Consider the following 18,453-nt stretch of genomic DNA (forward strand, 5'->3'; position numbering starts at 1 on the left):
ACCTTTTACAACCAATCCTTCCAGGCTGGATCAACGCCCCCTCAAGCCACACCTGGAATACAACCAATTTTCAATACAAGAAGTGTACAAAATATTTGCTTTTCAAACAAGAAGATTTGCACCAATATTAATCAATGCACACCAATAATGTAAGAACAGTAAGCTCAGTGTTATATGTGTACAATCAACACTCAAAGTAATGACTATATCCAATCAAGCGCAAGAGTGTATCAACAAGTTAATCTTTGAAACTATGTATAGATGTAAATCTCAATCACACTTTAGGGTTTCAAAGATTTCTACCAAGTGTATTCTTCTCTAAAAATATTTTCTCAATATTCAATCACAAAGAGATATTCAAAAATGAGCTTGTGAGAAGATTTTTGCACACTCAAAATTACAAGCTCAATGAGTCTTGCAATGAAGATGCAAAGACTCACTAGCTACAAGATTTTTCCCACACACAAATTTATTATATAAATTTGGTGAAAAAAATCTATGCTTAACTCTCAATCCAGAATCAAAAAAACAATGTATACAATGAGAGTTTCTAGCAAATGAGAATAATGTAAAACCACTCAAAGAACTCTCACAAGGATTGATTTAACAAAGGAATGATTGTATGTGAGGGTATAAGCTTTGTATTTGGAAAAAGCTCTCTAAAAAATATAGAGAATATTTTTGCTAATCAAAGTGCTAATTATTCGCTAATCTGAGCAAATGAACCCATATATATAAGCAGGGCTAAAATTATAATTGTTGGGGATACATAGGTAATTATTAATTTTTTTAAATGAGTTTAAGAAAATTAATCCGGCTTAACCCCATTTAACCTCAGTAAAAATTAGGCCAATTTGAGAGTTTCGGTCGACTGAGTCATAGATTCGGTTGCCCGAACACTCACATACAGAAAAGCTACTTTCAAAGTTCGAGTGCCTGAATGAGGATTCGGTCTACTGACTAAGGCGATTTTCCAATCTGTCAGAGGTTCGGTCGCTTGGTCTCAAGTTCAGTCTACCGAACTTGCATGTTCATTCACCTGAGGGTGATTTCAACATGAATGATCGGGTGCCCGAGTTGTTGGAAAGGGCTAGAATATGAGTTCGGTTGATCGAGGACGATAAAGTCCTTTTGGTTTGATCGCTCGAAGTCAGGTTAACACACTAACTATTCAACGGTTCGATCAACCAAGGTGTTTTCAACACAAAGGCTCAATCGCCTGACACCCTAACAACTTAACACCTTAAGTGTTATTTCAATTTAATAGATTCCCGTGATAGTATATGTGATAATGGGGACTAACTTAAGTGCAAGTGCAAGGAACTAGGGTCTTTCTAAGGTCTTTGAGCTTATCAGTTCCTACATGCATGATGCACATCAATTATTATAAACCATTCCTACTTTACTATTACAAACCCAAATTAAACATGATATAAATTACAATAAATGACTATTCTAGGTCTTTATTCTTCATGTCGCCTTGTACCATTATATGATTTTACTAGTATTAACCTACACACAAACTTAACAGACATTAAATACTAGAATATTTGTCATAATCAAAACAAGGTATGACCTATACAGTCAACAATCTTCCCTTTTTTATGATGACAAATACCTTATGCAAAAGTGGGTACAGCCAAGAAATGCTCCCCCTGAAACTATGCATAAGGGAAATGTAAAGATTTAAAAGTTCAAAACATTTATTTCAAGTACCCAATTTTGCCTCTTCTTCCCCTTTTGACAACAGCAAAAAGGGTCATAAATTCAAAGCATATAGGCAAGGCATTGAGTATGAATCATTTAAATACAAGATATGATCGAGAAGATTTTTAGACATTTTGGCAGCATGTTTTTTGAAAATAGAGTATTTCTCAAAAATATTTGTATAGAAATGACCTGATTGAGTTCAAATTTACAATTATCCCCAATAACTAACTCAAACAGTCTAGTATGTTCAAAACGTAAAACATAAATAGAGTTATCAACATGCAAAAGATATGATAGTCATGCATTGCAAAACACACACAAACTCATAAACCATAAAGCAAAGATAGCTGTATATTTTCTATGTTAAGAAGCTCCTCCTAAGTTTGTGCACTCTATCAAAAATCTATGTGGCCTCCCTACCATGCATTAGACCTAGCTCACATCTAATCTGTATGAACCTATCTTTCAGAAGGGATTTGGTGAAAATATCAGCCCACTGCTCATTTGTGCACACAAACTCAAGCGCCACACCCCCTTTCTGCACAAGATCACAAATGAAATGATGTCTAATCTCAATATGTTTGGTTCGTGAATGTGAGATAGGATTCTTTGAAATATTGATTGCATTAGTAGTATCGCATTTAATCGGAACCGTATCACAATGTAATCCAAAATCCATAAGTTGTTATTTCATATAAAGCGTTTGAGCACAACAACTTCCAACCACAATATATTCAACTTTGACAGTGGATAAGACAACTGAGTTTTGTTTCTTGGAGAACCAAGAAACTAGAGATTGTCCTAAATAATAACAAGTACTGCTAGTCCTTTTTCTATCTTCCTTACCATCGGCAAAGTCAGCATCAGTATAACTAACAATCTCAAATTTCGTATGCTTAGCTTACCATAAACCTAACTTAACAGTTCCAACTAGGTACCTAAGTATTCTTTTCACGGCTAATAGATGAGACTCCTTAGGAGCAGCCTAAAACCTAGCACACATGCACACACTAAACATGATATCAGGTTGACTAACTATAAGGTATAGGAGACTACCAATCATATCACGACATAATTTCATATCAATAGGGATACCTTGCTCATCTTTATCAAGTTTTGTGGAAGAACTCATAAGAGTACCAAGAATTTTACTATCTTCCATATTAAATCTCTTGAGCAAGTCCCTAACATGTTTAGATTGGCATATAAAAGTCTCATGTTTAGCCTATTTGATTTGAAGTCCTAAGAAGAAATTCAGTTCACCCATCATGCTCATTTCAAATTCATTTTGCATGCATTTGGCAAACTCATTACACAAATCATCAGTAGTTGCTCCAAAAATAAAATCATCAACATATATTTGAACAAGGAGCAAATCATCATTTTTAGATTTGATGAAAAGTGTAGTGTCAATTTTGCCTTGGGTAAACCCATTTTCTAAGAGAAAACCACTAAACCTCTCATACCAAGCTCTAAGAGCTTGTTTCAATGCATATAAGGCTTTGGACAACCAGTATACATGATCAGGATATTTATGATTTTCAAAACCAGAAAGTTGTTCTACATACACTTCTTCATTTATATAGTAATTTAAGAAGACGCTTTTAACATCCATTTGGTACAATTTAAAGTTCTTAAAAGCGGCATAAACAAGCAACATGCGAATGACTTCCATTCTAGCTATAGGAGCATAGGGTTCCTCAAAATCTATCCCCTCTTCCTGATTATATCCATGGGCAACTAGTCTACCTTTATTTCTAGTTACTACGCCATTTTCATCCTTTTTATTTCTATAAACTCATTTAGTTCCAATAATAGTATGATCATCGGGTCTAGGAACTAGGATCCAAACTTTACTTCTTTCAAATTGGTTAAGTTCTTCCTGCATAGAAATTACCCAAGATTCATCCTCTATGGCTTCCTTAATATTTTTGGGCTCCTCCTGAGATAAGAATGCAAAATGGCTAACTAGGTTTTTTAAGGATGACCATGTGGCTACACCACGAGAGGGTTCACCTATAATTTGATCTATAGGATGGTTCCTAATGAATTTCCAATCTCTAGGCAACTCTTGAACCTCATTTTCAGTTTTATTTTCTTCAATTGATTTATCACTTATTTCTGAATTAATATCCACATTATTTTCAATAGATATTTTATTTAAAGCTTTTCTAATATCAATATCATTGTCATCATCTCTTTTAGAAAATGGATTAGATTCTTCAAACATAACATGAATAGATTCAACAACAGTTAAAATTCTCTTATTAAATACTCTATATGCTCTACTGTTAAGTGAATAACCTAGGAAAATATATTCATCAGATTTAGAGTCAAATTTTCCTAAGTGCTGATTATCTCTAAGTACAAAACATTTACAACCAAAGACATGAAAAATAGGAAATTTTACGCCTATGACTATTCCACAATTCATATGGAGTCCTATTAGATGAAGGTCTGATTAACACTATATTCATGACATAACATGCAGTACTCACAGCTTCTGTCCAGAAATATTTGGCTAATTTATGTTCATTTAGCATAGTCCTACCCATTTCTTACAAGGACCTATCTTTATTTCTACAACTCTATTTTGTTGTGGGGTCCTAGGTGCAGAAAAATTATATGAAATGCCCTCTAAGTCGCAATAGTTTTCTATGCCATCATTTTTAAATTCAGTTCCCCTATCACTTCTTATGTGTGTGATTTTGTAACCTTTTTCATTCTGAATTCTTCAACATAGTTTAGTGAATTGTTCACATGATTCAACTTTATGAGAGAGAAACAGCACCCATGTGAACCTAGAATAATCATCCACAATAACAAAGGCATACAATTTTTCACCTAGACTTTGAACTTGATTAGGACCAAATAAATCTAAGTGTAGCATTTCAAGTGGTCTAGTAGAAGATATGAATTTATTTTTCTTAAAACTTGATTTTGTTTGCTTACCCATTTTTCATGCATCACAAATCTTATTTTTCACAGAAAATATTTTAGGTAAGCCTTTAACCAAATCCTTTTTCACAAGTTTTGATAAAAAATTTATGCTTGCATGTCCTAAACGTCTATGTCATAACCAACTAGCTTCAATTATTGTAGAAAAACATGTAACTTGTTAAGAAACTAAATTATCAAAATTAGAGTACACATTTTCATGTCGTTCAACAGTTAAAAGTACTTTACTATCAGATTTACTCTCAACAATGCATTTATCATTTTCAAAAGATACTTTATACCCTTTATCTCACAATTGGCTAATACTCAACAAATTATGTTTCAATCCATCAACCAATGATACATTATCAATAATTATGGAAGGTTCCTTACCAACCTTACTTACCCCGATGATTCGGCCCTTGGCATTGTCCCCGAATGTCACATACCTTCCATCCTTGGGAGTGATGGAAGTGAACTTGGCTTTGTCGTCAGTCATATGTCATGAGCAGCCCCTATCCAGCTACCACTTGTCCTTGGAAGAGGACGATTTTAAGCACATCTACGAGAAAATCTAAGTAATTGATGCTGGTCCCCAAATTTTGTTGGGTCCATAGGGGTTTGTGCCTAGATCACCTTTGACTCCCCACACCTTTTTAATTCTTACATGTCTATTTCTAAGTGGACAGTCAAATTGAATATGACCAATTTGTTTGCACTTAAAACATATCATTCAACACCGAGCACCTTTAGGTGGAATTTGGGATTTTGATTCTTGAGTAAAATGTCCCAAATAAAGATTAGGTTATCTTACATTTTCAATACCATTAAATCCAAGACCTTCTTAGCTAAGACAATTTCTTAGGGCCCCAAGAAGCTTTTCAAAATTGTGTTGGCCCTTAGTAAATTTATAAACAATTGTGGAGCTATCCTCCAATTTTCTCTCAAGCTCAGCAATTTTCAAATCTTTTTTTTTAAGGATCGAAACATGAGAATTTTTTGCAATTTAAAACAGTTTTGACCAATTTTCACATTTTTTTTTTCAAAACATCATTTTACATGGTCATTTTTTTTAGTAATTTAGATACACAAATATATTCATATTGCAATTCTTTAAAAGTAGGCATGCTATCAGAATCACAACCATCATCAGAATAATATGAAGATAAAGAGCAAAAAGACAATATCTCATCATCCTGTGCCATCAAGCAAAAGTTAGCAATCTTAGAGTCGTTGCAATCCGAATTTGAATTGTTGTTGTTTTCTCTATCCCATGAGGTACCTGCTTTCATGATTTTCTTCTTTTTCTTAAACTCCTTTTTCAGCAACAGGCAATCAGGTTTCATATGGCCGACCTTGTTGCAATTGTAGCATGTGGGAGAGTTTGATTTTTATTTTCTTTTACTAGGCTCTCCCTTCTTAGATACTGAATTTCTAAACTTTCTGTATGGCCTACTGTTCTTCCTAAAGGACTTGCTAAACTTCCTAGTAAGCATAGCAATGTCATCTCCAGGTTCATGTTCACAGCACTCACTAGAAGTATTAGTAGATGTTTTCAATGCAATTACTTTTCTCATTCTATTGTGCTCATTCAATCTCTTATTAATAGCTAACTCATAGGTGATAAATGAACCTATCAGTTCATCTAGTGACATAGCCTTAAGGTCTCTACCCTCATATATGGTTGTTGTCTATGCTTCCCAAACAAAAGGAAAACCCTCTTACGTAATACATGCAATGAATTAATGATATGTATGAATCTAGTGTACATGCTCTGTATGGACTCACCAGTGTTCATCCTAAATGCTTCAAACTCATTAGTCAACATATCAATCCTACTATCCTTCACATCTTTAGTACCCTTATAGGTAACCTCTAACTTATCCCATATTTATTTAGTAGAAGAACATGTCATAACTCTGTTAAATTCATTAACATCAACACCACAATAGAGATTATTCATGGTAGTAGCATTTTTACTAAGAGCTTTCATATCGTCATTAGTATATTCCTCTTCAGTCTTAGGAACTCTAGTTTCACCTTCAGTTTTATAGGAACATAGTTTCCCTCAGAGACAATTCTCCACACCTTTTAGTCAATATTATGAAGATAAATATGCATCCTTTATTTCCAGAAGGTGTCATTGACATCGCTGAAAATAGGAGGACATGTTGAAGAAGGTCCCTCAAGGAAATGGGTTACTGTGTTATGAGTCATCTAGATCTTTTGTAGAAAAACATTTAATTCTAAACTACTAGGCTCTGATACTAATTGTTAGCTTTACTGTAATCCCAAGAAGGTGGTGAATTGGTATTTTAAAATTTCTCCCTTGGGTCAACTAACTAGTAGCAGTATTACACAACCCTAAGGCCAATCTAGTGCAGATATAAAATAAATCAATATATATGCTGAAATTAAATTACACAAGTAAGCTAATTATGCATGCAAGGTAAAGCAAGTAAAAAGAGATAACACAATGAAATTAGGATAGCTTCCCAAGAGGAGGGGGGTGAATTGAAATTTTAAAATTATCTCAGGTTTAATTCTTTGTTTTATATTAACAGTCACAACAAGTAAAAACAATTCAACCAAAACCAATCAATAAGATAATCAAAAACTTGATCTTTGTATCAATAGCCTCGTAATAAATTTTAAGGCACGCTGATTTTATGTAAGCCCTGTGTTTATTCCAAACTCACAATTCTTTTTTGTGTTTAGCTTTTAAACAAACTTTCAAATTAATAAGTTTAGGATGATCAACCAATGTAGTCCTTTTCGGTTTCCACAATCAATGTTGATCAAGCCAAAAACAAATTATCCTCCAGTTACTATACACTCAGAATTAACAATTTATAGCATACACGCAGGTTGTAAGTATTACTAAAAAAGTAAAGAGTAAGGAAGAAGAGAGACACGAGATTTTACGAGATTCGACTTATACCCAACCAACATCCTCGCCTTTGGCAAACCACCAAAGGATTCACTAATTTAGTTTCGTTGACGGGTGGAACAATACCGATTACAATCACTCTTTCCGTTAGGCTAGAGCCTGCCTCTCCAAACGATATTCCCTCGTTTGGTCCAATGATTCTACAGCCCTAAATCGTGATAGAGAAGAGTTTGTGTATAAGAAAACACTCTCACAGCAGAGTAGGCTAGTACAACATTCAACACAATAATACTTCAAAGTAATTCAAATATAAAAGAATTTGAAGCTCAATACTCAATTTAGATCACCAAGTATCTTCCAAAATTTGAAAGATTCTGACTTTGAAGGTTTTACTTCGGAGTTTGAATCAGTAGCAATTCAGTAGTTAAAGATGAATGAAACAAGAGAGTTTGAGAGCTTTTTTGAGAACTTTGATTGCTAAAAAATTCTTAGTGTGTAAAATCTTTGAAGTTTGGGACTATTTATAGATGTTTAAAAGTAATTACTTACCCCCAAAGTTTCCTTGAAGTAGTTTCCAAGTTTTTCAAAATAATAGTGTCCAACAACTTCATTTAAAAAATCTTCCTGTTAAGAGTTTTTAAGCCAACGTTCGAATGGCAGTCGCCTACCACGACTTGGCAGTCACCTGTCATAGAACAAACTCACAACACAGAACACTGGTAGTCGCCTTCCAGAACCAAGGCAGTCGCCTGGCATGACCATCAAGGCGCCTAGCTATGTTCAGGTATTCGCCTGACATGCTACTGTTTCTTTGAAAAATTCTTCATTTAATTTGGCAGTCGCCTGCCACAAGAGGACAGTCGCCTGACCCTTCTGTTTTTCAAAAACTTTTCCTTTTCAAAAACCTTTCTTTTCTTCGATTTTAAAAACATTCTTTAGAGTTTCCTTAAAAAATATATTTCTAAGTTTCTTTTGATTTTATGAGAGTTTCAAATCAGTTTATATTTGAAATTAACTTAAAGTACTTACATTCAAAACATCCTTAAAATTTTAATCCTTTGATCTTCAAGTAAGTTCTTGTTCTTCCATCATCTTTAAGTTTCGATCTTTTCTTTGAGCTTTCATCAAGTTATCTTTAATCGACATGCTCTTCAAGATCTCTTTTTAATCCATAAGCTTTATCATCCTTTTGAGTTTTGTCACTACCTTAAAGTTTTGCCTTTTTCCTGAAAAACTTTCACTTGAACCACATTAAGCATATCATGATTTGTTATCATCAAAATAAAAATTGTAAGCCTTGTTAGACCAACACACAAGATATGTTATTGAGGTTCGGCAAAATGCCTACGTCCCCGCCTTGGTTCACAAGCATAAAGATTATACTAAGGCTCACTTCATGGGTGGAGCGACACTGAAATACAACCAGGTCAAATTAACACAGGGCTAACCTCAACCTTTTACAACCAATCCTTCCAGGCTGGATCAACGCCCCCTCAGGCCACTCCTGGAATACAACCAATTTTCAATACAAGATGTGTACAAAATATTTGCTTCTTAAACAAGAAGATTTGCACTAGTATTAATCAATGCACACCAATAATGTAAGAACAATAAGCTCAGTGCTATATGTGTGCAATCAACACTCAAAGTAATGACTATATCCAATCAAGTGCAAGAGTGTATCAACAAGCTAATCTTTGAAACTATGTATAGATGTAAATCTCAATCACAGATTAGGGTTTCAATTATTTCTACTAAGAGTATTCTAAATATCTCTAAAAAATATTTCTTAATATTCAAGCCCAAAGAGATATTCAAAAATAAGTTTGTGAAAAGATTTTTGCACACTAAAAAATACAAGCTCAATGAGTCTTGCAATGAAAATGCAAAGACTTACTAGCTACAAGATTTTTCCCACACACAGATTTATTAAATAAAATCAGGGGAAAAATCTATGCTTAACTCTTAATCCAAAATTAAACAAACAATGTATACAATGAGAGTTTCTAGCAAATGAGAATAATGTAAAACCACTCAAAGAACTCTCACAAGGATTGATTTAGAAAAGGAATGATTGTATGTAAGGGTATAGGCTTTGTATTTGGAAAAAGTTCTCTCAAAAATATAGAGAATATTTGTTAGCTTTGGTGTATTCCCAAGAGGGGGGTGAATTGGGTATTAAAAAATTTGCCTCTAGTTCAATCAATCTAGCAACAGCATCACACAAACCTAGGGTCTTTCTATTTAATTTTAAACTCAATCAACACAAGTACTACATATAATGAATCAAGCATACAACATACATGTGCTGAAAATAAAAGTGCAGAAAATAAATTTGCAAAAATATAAAGAACATGCACGATATGTTATCAGGGTTTAGCAAACTGTGCCTACGTCCCTGCCTCTAGCTCACAAGCCTGGGGATTCCACTAAAGCTCACTTAACGGGTGGAGCGACACTGATTACAACCAGGTCAATTCAAGGGGCTGCCCTCAACCAACACGCCTTACCATAATGAAGCACCTAACTTTCCTAACCGGATCTAAACCAATCCAGGACTATTCCACAGGGCTAGTCTCCCTCTTCAGGCCCACGCCTGGAATACAACAAATATGAATTTACATACACGAAAACGTGCTTCTCAACTAAGTAGGTATGTACTATAATACGCACAGTATAATACTCAATCAACCACACATCAACAATATAGGAAATGTAAGTTCAGTGATGTGATTTTGTGCAAGCAACACTCAACAAGATATTATCACTAATATGCTCAGGAGTGTTCTGATCAATCTATTTCTTTGAAACAGTATATATCAAATCTCAATAATAAATCAAGCTTTCATAGATGCTACAAATATTCAAAACAACTCAAAATATTTTCTTTAAGGAAGTAGGCTCAAGATTTGTTGAAAAAAAATAATAGCTTGTTAAAAATAATTTGCACAAAAAAATCAAACTCTAGGAATTTTTGCAATGACAATGCAAAGATCCTTAAGCTAATGAGTTTTTTCCAACACTAGATTTATCAAATAAAAATCTATGGGAAAACTCTTGCTTGACTCCCCAAAAACAATAACAATTAATCAAGAAAAACAATGGGAGTATAAGCAACCTCTAATAAGTACTAGCCCACTCAATAAGCTCTCACAATGCTAAGATGTATCAAGAGAATAAGTATTTGAGAGTATTTTGGGCAATATGAGTTTTTGAAAAAAGAGGATTTTACACTAATGATATTTGCTAATTGTTGCTAATCCACACAAATGAACTCATATTTATAGGCCAAGACCAAAATATAACCGTTTGGGACCTTCAGGGTATTACTAGAAAAGTTCCAAAATGCTTAAGCACTATTAACCCATATTAACTCAATCTTACCTTGGTTAGAATAATTTTAACCTGACAAGGTTCGGGTGGCTGAACTGAGGTTCAGTTGCCTAAACAGACACATTTTTAAAAAGTATTTAAAATAGTTCGGCAACCCGAGTGTGGGTTTAGTAGCCCAAATAAAAGTCACAAACATTTGTTCATAGGTTCGGGTGCCCAATCCTAGGTTCGGTAGCCCGAACGCATGTGTTCGGTCACCCGAGGCCTATTTTGAGCTAAATTCCTTAGTAGCTCGAGTTGGTGAGGGATCCCTTTCAGACCGTTCGGGCGCCCGTGGAAGATTTGCACAAAAATGATTCAGTCGCCCGAAAGCTAAGTCAACTATTCACTTTTCAACAGTTCGGACACCCGAGGAGTTTTGCACTCCTGGGGTTCGGTCTCCCGAGCTCTCTCAAATTTCCCTATATTATCTCTCAAATTTCCCTATATTATTCAATTTTATTCATTTTTAACACTCCGCAATTTTGTATGATATATGTGTATGAGTGTTGGGACCTAAAGTCATACTAGGGTCTTTTCAAGGACCGTTTTGAGATAGTCCCAAAAATCAGGCGTCGATCGACCGCCCTAAGGTCATTCAGTCCCTATGGTCAAACTATGGTCATGTTGAGTTTATAAAACCTACATGCATGACATGTAGAGATTATTACAGACTAATATAAATTATTACAGATCCAAATATAAAATAAAATATAAAGATACAACTAGAAATAGACATCAGTCTTCATGTGCTGCTCCTTTGCAAATCCATGGAATACGCCGAAAAATGTGGGCATTTAAGTGCATCTCAGCTTCCATCTCTCATATGTCATCTATGCTTAGACAAGTAATCCTGTTCATACACTCAAAGTACACAGATGAGATACTGTGATTTGTCATAATCAAAACAGGGAGCTGACAAAAAAGTCAACAATATTTTTGCTAATCAAAGTGCTAATTACTTGCTAATCTAAGCAAATGAACCCATATATATAAGCAGGGCTAAAATTATAATTTTGGGGATACATAGGGAATTATTAATTTTGTTTTAAATGAGTTTAAGAAAATTAACCCAGTTTAACCCCATTTAACGTCGGTAAAAATTAGGCCAACCCGAGAGTTTCGGTCGACCGAGCCATAACTTTGGTCACCGGAACACTCACATACAGAAAAGCTGTAACGACCCTAAATTTCTTAACATAAAATGTAACATAATAAATGGAAAACTTGGCCCGAACCCGTGGATAACGGGGACACCTATCAATCACAGTGGAAACCTAAGCAGCAGCAAATATAAAAATCTTAAACATCCAACCATAAAACATAATACCAGAGTGTACTATAACATCAAAATACTGTTACTATATACAACCTCCAAAAAGTCAAAATAACACTAGGATTATATAACAAAAACTCCTGATCCTAGTTCAACGCTTACCCTTCTAGTAGGGAAGCTCCAATCACTCAACGACGGCCCTGACCCGCTGGTTTCTCTGGGTTTCCTGAAAATCATTTAATGTTCGGGGGTGAGACACTTCTCAGTAAGGAAAAATAAACTAAATACAACTGTGTGGCAACATAAATATTTAAGGTACTTATACATATATAGTACATTTCATAATTCTGTAAACATTCATCATGTCATACTGGATAAACATATACTTCATATTTGTTAATAAATCATAACATACATAGAACATCTGTTATAACTGCAATACTGAAAGTATACCTAGGATGAATAGCTAGCTGGTGTCATGTATTATCCCCCATGAAGGGTTGTGCAGCCCGAAAGTGGGACCCGACAATGGTTGGCCGACAACTGCCGAGTCAAATATGTCTGTAAGTACGATGGGCCCACCACGCCCTGGTCCGAACTGCCAGGTGAACGTCCACACTCTACTGAAAGCCACATCGACTATCCATCTCTCATCCCCTCGTGGGATGGTTAGCACTAATATGAACATAGATATCTGATCTACATATAGCTACGGTACCGAGCTCCTGAACTGAACTAAACTAACATCCGGGTTCTAATAACATATAGTACATGGTAATATAGCATTTTTCATAATTTCATAAGTATGGCCTCGTGCCGAAATCATACATAAATATGGCCTCGCGCCGATATCATAAATACGGTCTCGTGCCGATAATATAAATACGGCTTCGTGCCGATAACATAATACGACCTCATGCCGATAACATAAATACATGGCCATAAATACGGTCTCGTGCCGATAACATAAATACATGGCCTCGCGCCAGAATTGTTTCAAGTATATACATTCTGAAAATAAATCATTTATCATATATTCGTCAAAACCATCACAACATAACTCATCTTTTCATAATAGCTAAAAACATACTTTGCTCGTAAAATCTTTCATATCATATTACATTTCACATAAAATAATATTCATGCCACACATGTGCTATTAAAAGTCATACTTCATATTCTAAAATCATGATTTTTCTGGCATCTCATACATACATATACATTTGAATCATCATAGCAGTATTTTCCCAATCGTACATTTTATTCGTAATAAACAAATATAACATATGCTTTTATGAAAATAGATTTACTCATAATTAATAATAATTTACATGGAAAATAACTGCTTTAGTTTATTCCCTTACCAGGCTACTGAGAAAACCCCTAAAATATCCTAGTCTAACCCCCCATAGGATTTCCTAACTAATACCCTGAAACTGAAAATTACAAGTATTTAACCTCAGTATTTTCATGTGTACATTATTTCTTATAACTATCGCAAGACCAAATTCGGCTTAAAAAGCCTTACCTCAACTTAGGGATGATTTCCAACTCGCTTTCACCAACGATCCGCTTCTGCAGATTTGGATAGAACATCCTCGGGAGCGTCGTGGTGACTTCAGATTGTCGATCCAACATAAATCTGGCCCAAAAATGATGTGAGAGAGAGAGAGAGAGAGAGAGAGAGAGAGAGAGAGCCGAAGAGGAGAGAGAGAGAGAGAGAGAGAGCCGAAGAGGAGAGAGAGAGAGAGAGAGAGAGAGGGCGAAGATTGCTTAAAAATGAAGTTAAAAAAAATCAGATTTTGATATATATATATATATATATATATATATAAAACTAGATTCGTCGACAAGCCACGTCATTCATCGACGAATCCTTCAATAATTTTGTTGATGAAATTCAGTCCTCGTTGATGAAATTCAGTCGGCTTAAATCCTCTCTCGGTATTTCTTCATAGATGAAATTCAGACTTCGTCGATGAATTCTCTTAAGCCCTCGTCGACGAATTCCCTGTATTCGTCAACGAAGCCCTGATGACTCCTTTTTGGTTTTTCCTTCCAAAAATGCAATGTCGTCGACGAACGAAGTTGACTTCCTCCTTCTGTTACCATTTCCATTTCTCCTCCTCTTATTATTTAAATTCCATTATTATTCGGGTTGTTACAAAAGGTACTTTTGAATTTCAAGTTTCTAAATGAGGATTCGATCTGCTGACCAAGGCGATTTTCCGATCTGTCCGAAGTTCGGTCGCCTGGTTGCAAGTTCGGTTTGCCAAACTTGCATGTTCGGTCACCTGAGAGTGATTTGAACATGAACGTTCGGGCACCCGAGTTGTTGAAAAGGGTCAGAATATAAGTTCGGTTGACCGAGGACGGTAAAGTCCTTTCGGTTTAGTTGCTCGAGGTAAGGTCAACACGCTGACTATTCAATGATTCGGTCGACCGAGGTGTTTTCAGCACCAAGGTTCAGTCGCCCGAAACCCTAAAAACTTAACACCTTAAGTCCTATTTCAATTTAGTAAATTCCCCTGATAGTATAGATAATGGGGACTAACTTAAGTGCAAGTACAAGGACCTAGGGTCTTTCTAAGATCTTTGAGCTTACCAGTTCCTACATGCATGGTGCACATCAATTATTATAGACCATTCATACTTTACTATTACAGACCCGAATTAAATATAATATAAATTTAAAAGAAATGAATTTTATGACATATTTTCTTATATAGGTGGCTTTGGCGGTAACATTGGACATGACCCTCATGTATTGTATACGCTGGGTGTTCTACAAATTTTAGCTCTCTTTGACAAGATAAATGTTCTTGACCTCAATAAGGTTTCAAACTGTATCCTCAAGACATGGTTTGGTGGACTTCTAATGTTTTGTATGATTTGTTTAGAGATGTTCTTCCAATGCTTCTTACACTTTGTCATACTTTCTACACGGTATTATGATTTTTCTTTTATCTTGAACGCCAAATTTAGTTGACAATGTTGTTAAGGGCAGAATGATGCTTTTGTGTTGTATTTTCTCACTTTTTTTTAACAACTCTATTTAATTAGAATTATCAACTTGGTAGCTTATATTATGGAAATCTAGACGAATATTAATGACTCCTTAAGAACCCCCAAAAGTGGCTGGATTCATGGTTGAAGGTAACCAACTCCAAATATTTCATGTTTTACTATATGAAGCATTAAGGTAGGCCAAGAAAGGTTGGACATAGAGAAGCCTTTGGGGCACCTTTAACATACATCAAATTGTGTGCAAATGAGCAAATATAAAATTTGAATTTGGACACAAAAATGTAAACAGCTTCAATATAGCTGCCTTTTTCTTTGTTCAATTTTACTTGAAAAAGTTGCCAAGGGGCTCCTTCTTAAGTAAAGAAATGCAACTTGAGCAAAATGACTTAAAAGAAGAGAAACCAATTGTCGGGACCCTGTGAGCAACGAGAAAAAATTGAGATACCAGAAATTTACGTGGTTCGGTCAAGCTCGACCTACATCCACAGAGCATACCACAATTCACTTAAAATCGCCAGAAATAAATACAATTCTCTCAGCTTCTCTCTTCCTCACACTCTCTTCTTCCTCTCTTTTCTTCTTTGTGCATATCAACTCTCCACAGCTCCTCTATTTATAGGTTGCTAATAATCAATTACAATTAATTACAATAAATCCAAATTGAGAAGTTTCATTCATCTAAATTAAATGGCGGATAACAGCTTGCAATCTTTAGTTTGCAACGCATCTCTAACTTAGCTCACGCGTCTCCAGCTCAGTTTATGCGTCTCCTGGCTCCAGCACAACAATCTCCTGCTTGGAGACGAAGACACCTCCTCAACCAATATCAGTATATGAATAAATGATGTGCTCAAAATATGTCTTCAGGCATGAAGACCAACTGAAGTTGAACACAATTTCAGCTTTTCTGTAGTCACCACCTTAGTTGGCATATCTGCCAGATTTCTGCTACCTTGGATTCTTTCAAGTGTCAATACATCGTCCTCTATCAGAGATCTGACGAAGTGATAATGCAATCCAATATGTTTAGTTCTAGAATGAAATGTGGAGTTCTTTTCCAGATGTATCGCACTCTGACTGTCACTGTACAAAACATTCTTCTCATACTTTAATCCAAACTTCGTTAACAAACCTTGAAGCCAAATCATCTCTTTACTGGCTTCTGTCACTACTACATACACAACTTTTGTAGTGGATAGAACAATAATCTTCTGTATCTATGACATCCAACTAATAGTTGTTATGCCAACAGTGATTATATACCCAGTGGTGCTTCTGCGATGATCAATTTCACCTACAAAATCAGCATCTACAAATCCTTAGATTTTCAAATCGCTTTTGCTGAAATATAGGCACTTATCAATAGTGCCACGTAGATATCTCAAAATCCACTTTACTGCTTCCCAGTGTGTCTTCCCTGGATTTGACAAATATCTGCTGATAGCTCCCACTGCTTGGCCAATATCTGATCTGGTACCAACCATAGCATACATTAGACTTCCAACAGTTGAGGCATACGGTACCTTAGCCATGAAGTCTTTTTTCTTCTTCTATCTGGGGAGACTAATCCTTAGAGAGACGGAAGTGACCTGCCAACGGTGTATTTACAGCTTTGGCGTTGCTCATGTTAAACCTCTGTAAAACACGGTTGATGTACTCTGACTGAGATAACTACAACGTTCCTTGTTGCTTATCTCTATAGATCCGCATCCCAAGAATCTGCTTTGCGCTTTGCAGGACTCAAGTTTTTCATATCAAATTCCTCTCACAATTGCTGCTACAATTTTCTGATTTCTTCTATATATGATCCTACAACTAGCATATCATCAACATATAACAATAAGATAATATAGCTAGTACGATACCTCTTGAAGTAGTAACAGTGGTCGACATTGCACTTTTGAAAATTGTTCCTCGGCATACACCTGTCAAATTTCTTATATCACTACCTAGGAGCTTGTTTGAGACCATACAAACTCTTCTTCAATTTACATATAAGATTCTCTTTACCTTTTACTGAGAAACCATTTGGCTATTGCATATAAATTTCCTTATCAAGATCACCATAAAGAAATGTCGTCTTCACGTCCAACTGCTCAAGATGTAAACCCTCTGAGGCAACAATACTCAAAATAGATCTGATGGTTGTCAGCTTGACAACTGGTGTAAAAGTATCATTGTAGTCAATTCTTTCCTTTTGTTCGAAACCTTTGACTACTAACGGACCTTTATACCTCTTAGATCCATCATGCTCTTCTTTGATCCTATACACCTATTTGTTGTGAAGAGCCTTCTTACCATTAGGCAACTTAGCTAGTTCCCATGTATTTTTGGAGTTAATAGACTTCATCCTGTCTTTCATTGCAAGCTCCCACTGGCTCAAATCTCCTGCCTGACATGCTTCAACATAGCATTCAAGTTCTCCTCCATCTGTAAGAAGTAAATGATTCATAGACCTCCTGTTTGGTACATGCTGCTGAGAAGATCTCCTAAGATCTGGTGCTGGAGTAGGAGGTGGTGGTGCAACAATCTACTTCACATGTTCCTCTGCCTGAGGATTCTCGATATTCTATTAAGGATTCTTGGTGTTCTGTTGACGTGTCCTTACACTTTCTAAAACATCATCCATATCCACAAAGGTTGTTTCAGACTCCGTATATTCTGTTGTGTGTCTATCTTTGTACATCACCTTTTCATCAAAAATCACATCTCTACTTCTAACCACCCTTTTATTTTCATCATCCCAAATGCTATATCCATATTCATCTCCACCATAACTGATGAAAGTGCATTTCTGGGATTTCGAATCCAGCTTATTCCTGACATGATCATTAATATGTACATATGCAACACAACCAAAAACTTTCAAATGTAAAAGTGTTACCTCTTTATTACTTCATACTTCTTCTGATAGACTATAGTCCAATGGTACTAATAGACACCTATTAATCAAATAAGTTGCTGTGTTGACTGCTTCTGCCCAAAACATCTTTGGCAAGCCTAACTACATATGCATGCTTCTGGTTTTTTCCGTCAATGTTTTGTTCATCTACTCGGCTATACCATTGTGTTGAGGCATACCTGGCACAATTCTTTCCATTCTGATGCCATGCTTATAGTAGAATTTCTTGAACTCGGTGTCAACATACTCACCACCGTTATCTGTTCTCAGTTTCTTAATTTTTAAACTAGTTTTGTTTTCTACCATTGCTTTCAAAATTTTAAAAGCATCAAAAACATC

At 35.5% G+C, this 18,453-nt stretch overlaps 1 pseudogene; it reads left to right on the top strand.

Moving 5' to 3' along the window:
* LOC131148170 (geranylgeranyl transferase type-2 subunit beta 1-like) overlaps positions 1-18,453 on the top strand; it is a 38,874-nt pseudogene that overhangs the window by 5,814 nt on the left and 14,607 nt on the right.

This window comes from Malania oleifera, chromosome 2, assembly GCF_029873635.1.
Source record: "Malania oleifera isolate guangnan ecotype guangnan chromosome 2, ASM2987363v1, whole genome shotgun sequence".
NCBI classification, from domain to species: domain Eukaryota; kingdom Viridiplantae; phylum Streptophyta; class Magnoliopsida; order Santalales; family Ximeniaceae; genus Malania; species Malania oleifera.